Source organism: Hylobates moloch, unplaced genomic scaffold (assembly GCF_009828535.3).
Source record: "Hylobates moloch isolate HMO894 unplaced genomic scaffold, HMol_V3 SCAFFOLD_18, whole genome shotgun sequence".
Taxonomy (NCBI): Eukaryota; Metazoa; Chordata; class Mammalia; order Primates; family Hylobatidae; genus Hylobates; species Hylobates moloch.
The window spans coordinates 68,492,059-68,498,058 of NW_026652293.1; the positions used below are offsets into that span (position 1 = coordinate 68,492,059).

Consider the following 6,000-nt stretch of genomic DNA (forward strand, 5'->3'; position numbering starts at 1 on the left):
AGCAACCTGAAGTAAAAATAATGATGGCCGCCCTGCTTCTGCCATTGTGGCTCCTACTGCCCAAGTTCCTCCTCCAGACATAAAAGCACCAGCCAAGATTTTGAGGTCACCAAATCACAGTAATAGCTGACCAGGAAATGTATTGTAAAGCACCATCACAGGACCTCTCACCCAGCAGGATAACCTCTTTTGACTTGTTTCCTGCCAAACCCATAGCACCATTTTTGGAACTCAGCTGCTGACTGATAATTAGGTCTAATAGGAGAGCAAGGGTTTCCTGATGGGATACAGACAACACCATATTTACTAGCAGCTGTGCCTTTGCTGATTTTTGGAAACCTGGCTTTTAACCTGTGCTTGCCACCCACCATGCTGGGTTCAGGCAATCTAATGAACACAGTTCTTCACACATTAGTATTTAAATTTTTTTTTTTTTTTTACAGATTTAGGGGTGCAAGTGCAATTGTATTACATGGATATATTGAGTAGTGGTGAGGTCTGGGCTGTTAGTGTACCCATCACCTGAATAGTGAACATTGTACCCAATAGGTAACACATTTTTTAAGAGACAGGGTCTTGTTCTATAGCCCTGTCTGGAGTTCTGTGTGCAATCATAGCTCACTGTAACCTCAAACCCCTGGGCTCAAGCAATCCTCCTACCTCAGCCTCCCAAACGCTGGGATTACAGGTGTGAACCACCACTACCAGCCATTCTTCACACACTGAAGACAACTATGAGGTGAGTATCCTACCCACTTGTGGCTGACTCTTAATACACAGAAATAATAGAGCATTTGTCACTGGGGAGAATACATTTGCAGGTATGGGGGTGAATTCTGACCAATTGAAGGCAGGCATATAATAGATGTCTGAAAGCAAGACAAATCTTTGGCCACTGGGGACTGGTTTTGCAAAAGCAGGGAGCATATGGCGGGAATGGTCGCCTGCTAACAATATTCACCTCAAGAACTGCTGAGTGGCACCCCAGGGGCTACCTGTGTTAACTGGCTCTCTAACCAGACACCTGACAACATGTGTGGAGGACACTGTTTGAAGGGAAAGAGAACAGGGAAAAATATTTTCCTCCAGATGCATAGTCTGTTCCTTTAACACCATTCATCATACTCATCTTTTCCCCTCTAATTAGAAATGCCACTTTTATTACATACTAACTGCCTTTCAGCTTTCCAGGCTGTTTCTGAGCATTCTAAAACAGAGAAATATGGAACCATAAACTGAAAGCTCTGAGAATGGATCTAACTTTCTTTCTTTCTTTTCCTTTTTTTTTTTTTTTTTTTTGAGACAGAGTCTCGCTCTGTCACCCAGGCTGGAGTGCAGTGGCACAATTTTGGCTCACTGCAACCTCTGCCTCCCAGTTTCAAGTCATTCTCCTGCCTTAGCCTCCCAAATAGCTGGGATTATGGGCATGTGCCACCATGCCCGACTAATTTATGTACTTTTAGTGGAGATGGGGTTTCACCATGTTAGCCGGGGTGATCTCGAACTCCTGACCTCAGGTGATCTGCCCACCTCAGCCTCCCAAAGTGCTGGGGTTACAGGTGTGAGCCACCGTGCCCAGACTGAGAATGGATCTAAGTTTCTCAGAAGACTGAACCCTTGTCTCGTTTTTTCTAAGCGTTATCGGCAACTATATGCATAGCACTGTACCTTTTATGTCTTGTATTTACAAGTCATCGGTTAGGTCATCTGAATTCTGTAATTGTCTCAAACATGTTTCTTTTTGTATTGACCACTTCCTCAATTTCAGAGAAGAAGGAAGGCTATATCTCACTCAATATTAGTTTAGCAATACATGTGAAAAAAACTCAGCAGTCTTGCCTTATACTGCCTTCCCTTGTGGAGAATCAATAGCATAGACATTCTGAAAACATGGATGGTAAGAATGGAGGTTGTAAGATGTACAAGTAAGTTGATTGGTCAGTTATTCTAAGTCAAGGATCCTGTGTTGATTTATTACTCGGTAAAAGTGTCATCATTTGACACCATCATAACAGTGACTATAAACACATCTTTGCCACACCTAATGTGTACATATAGCAAACCAGAAAGAACCATGGGAAGTGGGTTAGGGTATTTATACTAATGCTATAACTGATACTGCCTAGATGGAATGTACACATACCATGTAGGACTTACTGTCTGTTTTTACCAAGAGTATTTTTTCTATTCTTGGTTCAGGGCTTTCCTTCTCTGTGCCTATTCCTTATTCATGGAAAACTGTCTCCTCAATTGTGATGTTTTAAAATCCCACCAGAACCTATCTTATCACCCTTAAATGTCCCTAGGATTCTACTTCATCTTCAAAGATTTTTCTTACGCAAATGGGAAGATCAAATATTGCTGCATTTTTTCCTTTAAAGAATTCCATTTAGCAGCCGGGCATGGTGGCTCACATCTGTAATCCCAGCATTTCCGGAGGCTGAGGTGGGCAGATCGCCAGAGGTCAGGAGTTCAAGACCAGCCTGACCAACATGATGAAACCCCGTCTCTACTAAAAATACAAAAATTAGCTGGGCATGGTGGAGGGTGCATGTAATCCCGGCTACTTGGGAGGCTGAGGCAGGAGAATCACTTAAACCCGGGAGGTGGAGATTGCAGTGAGCCGAGATTGCACCACTGCACTCCAGCCTGGGTGACAGAGCGAGACCCTGTCTCAGAAAAAAAAAAAAAAAAAAAATTCAATTTAGCTTCCTTTGAGAGAGGATCATGAGTCCAATTTACTGCCATTTGAGTCTGCTATAAAAGGAAAGGATCCCTAGCATTACATGGGTGCTGGTCATTATGATAATTCAGATGATCCCCCTTTTTTGAGGTTACCAGAATGCTTTCACTTGGGTTGCCTTATTATCATGAATATAAAGGGGTGCTTGTTATTTTACTGAGGGTAAAATCAGCCTAGGAAATTAAGTGACTTGCTATATGTGATATGCAGGGCAGGGCTGGAACTGGGGTTCCTAACTCCAAATTCCTAAGCAGGTCATAACAAAGTGGTAACTACAAAACTTACCAACTGGTTTTCTTAAAAGGATTTTCTCCTTAGAAGTATTTTGCCAGAGTTTAATTTTAGATTGCAAGTGTTATTCACACTGTCACGTTTCAACAGGTTTGCAAGTTCTTCTGGGTGGAAAACATACTTTTACCGCAGGGGAGAGTCAGATGTTCTTTGCAGAGTCTTTGCTGTGCTTTAATTACCTAAAATTACTCCTTGGGAGTTTGTATATAGCTACATTACCACATCGAAGATACATATTTAACATGCACAATCGGCTTTGAGGAAAAATAATAGGGGTTTGAATTACCATACCATCCAACAATTCCACTTCTGGTACATATCAAAGAGTGAAAGCAGGATCTCAAAGAGATATTGGTACACCCATGTTCATAGCAGCATTATTCATAAAAGCCAAAGGGGAAGCAATGCAAGTGTCCATTGATAGATGAATAAAGAAAATGTGATATATTATATATATCACTCTGTGTGTGTGTATATATATTTACATTTACGTATATATATATATATATGCAGTGGAATATTACTCAACCTTAAAAAGAAAAGAAATTCTGACACATGCTACAACATGGATGAATCTTGAAGGCATGATGCTAAGTGAAAAAAGCCTATCACAAAAGGACAAATCCTATATATAACATAAATAGAATAGTCAAATTCGCATAGACAGAAAATAGAATGGTGGTTGCCAGAAGCTGGGGGATAGAAGGAAATGAGGAGTTAGTGTTTAATGGGTACAAAATTTCAGCTGGGGAAGTTTAAAATGTCCTGGAAATGGGTAGTGGTGGTGGTTACACAAGAATGTGAATGTACTTAATGCCACTAAACTGTACATTTAAAATGGGTAAAATGATAAATTTTATGTTATGTATATTTAAACACACACACATACACACACACACACTCTCTCTCTCTCTCTCTCTCACACACACACACACACACACACACACACACACACACACACACGAATAGGAAGCAGAATACTTAACCCAGATCTGGAGGAAGGAGGATGGGGAAGGCTTCACAAAGGAGGTGACTTTGTCTTGAAAAGAGAGGAAGAGTTTGGCAGGCAGGACAAGAGAAAGATATTCCAGGCTGAGGGAATAGCATAGGAAGTAAGGAGGTAATTCCAAGGTCATATTAGGAGAACAGCAGGTAATCCAGTTGATGACAGTCCTGGACTCTTGCAGGCGATGAAGCTGCAATGGCAGAGGGAGCCGATCTTGAAAGCTCCTGTGTGCCATGCAGAAGCTTTGGACTTTATTCCATAGGTACTGGGCAGCTACTGGAGTCCATTGAGCTGGATATAAGACCAAGCTTGCATTTCAGAAAGAGAATGTGGGCAGTTGCATGAAGAGAGTATTGGAGGTGAAAGGGACTAGAGGCAGAGACAATGGTGAGGAGACTCTTGCAGTAGCCCAAGAGAAAGATGATGAGGGCTCCAGCTGAGGGTATTGGAAATGGAGAGAGGTGTTAAGAGTGTGTAGGAACCTACGAGAGGTGGTGAGTGGAAGCTAAGGATGTGAGATAGCCTTAGCACGGACGCTGAAGGGTTAGGGAGGGCTAGCAGTGAGGAGTGAGAAGGAGAGAAAGAATAAGTCCATGTTAGATATGTTCAGTTTCATGTGCCTTGTCTAAAAACATCCCACATGAGTCCATCTGCACACATGTATTGAGTGAGTCCTTATAACTACACCATGACCCAGACAAATAATCTCAATTTTACTGGCACCCGAGAATCAGATTGGAATCTCTCCAATGAATGTCTTTGGCTCACCCCACTCCAGAAAAGTATCTGTATTCTCCCTCCTCAGATACTCTTCCCTACGGTTTCTCTACAGTCCTGGCCACTCTCTGAGCAAGCAGTCTGCAGGGGCCAGCTGCTGGAGGCAACAGGCCTGCCAGGAATTCATCCACCAGTCACCTTTCTCGGTGGTACTTAAAGCTCTGTCGGCACCCAGCCTGCCCTCCTAAGCTGCCCATGCTCTTGGCTGGCACTGAAAAGTCTCAGAAACACTTTAACCTACCTGAACAGTGATTGCCTTTTTTAGATGAGCAAGGAACTCTTTGTTGCAGGCTAATTAGCAACCATCTTCCCAGGTAGCTGCAACGAAACTGGTCTCTTCCATGCTGTTAAGCAAGCTGGGTCTCTTGTTTGCAGTTAGATCCTGGCTTCTGTTCAGCTGACTTAGGGTAGGATTATTCCCCTGGCATTGAGGAACACACACGGTTGAGTCAAACAGCCCAAACCCCATTAGATGGCAAGGGAAAATACTGCTATACTCTGATGTCACCCGAGGAAGACACAGGAACAGATGGTGAAGGCAAAAGCTTCATGAACCACGGAAACCTCAGAATACAACTTTCCCATGTAAGAATGAATAAACACTGAAAGAGGCCAAAACCCCAAACACTCTGGTATGAGGACTGCTCTTCTCAAAGCCGAAAGGTCGTTGGGATGGCTTCTTAGAAGCCCTTGCGTTGCTTTTTCATTTGGTAACAGGGCTAGGAAATCTCTGTGTCACCAGGAAGGCGAGTGGCCCTCTCTCCCTCTGGCTCTTTGGCAGGTGGCCACGCTTGTATCACATGGGGAATTTGGCAAATCAAGTCCGATTCTTTTGCAGTGTAGCTGCAGCAAGGATTTCCAGTTAGTGATTTTGTGGTGGCTCCTATGAGTCATAATTCCCTGATTCTTCTGCAGAGAGGGCGGACCTAAGTTTGTCCTTGTGAGGACCATCATTACTCTTGGCTTGAGAAGTCTGCAGTCCTTGGAGGACATAGAACTAAACCCCCAAATCTGAGTTCTTTTTTCAGAGACAAGGTTTGGCTGTGTCATCCAGGCCAGAATGCAGTGGCACAATCATGGGTCACTGCAGCCTAGACCTCCTGGGCTCAAGAGATCCTCCTGCATCAGCCTCCCAAGTAGCTGGGACTACAGGCACGAGCCACCATGCCCAGCTAATTTTTTA

At 43.4% G+C, this 6,000-nt stretch overlaps 1 protein-coding gene across 1 annotated transcript in view; it reads right to left on the reverse strand.

Moving 5' to 3' along the window:
- The window catches only part of LYST (lysosomal trafficking regulator), a 218,835-nt gene extending 213,554 nt beyond the window's left edge, over positions 1 to 5,281 (reverse strand). The window contains exon 1 of the mRNA XM_032136200.2: positions 5,059 to 5,281. The gene's annotated coding sequence lies outside the window, so the exon portion shown is untranslated. The remainder of the gene's footprint in view (positions 1 to 5,058) is intronic.
- Between the last annotated feature and the right edge of the window lie 719 nt (positions 5,282 to 6,000).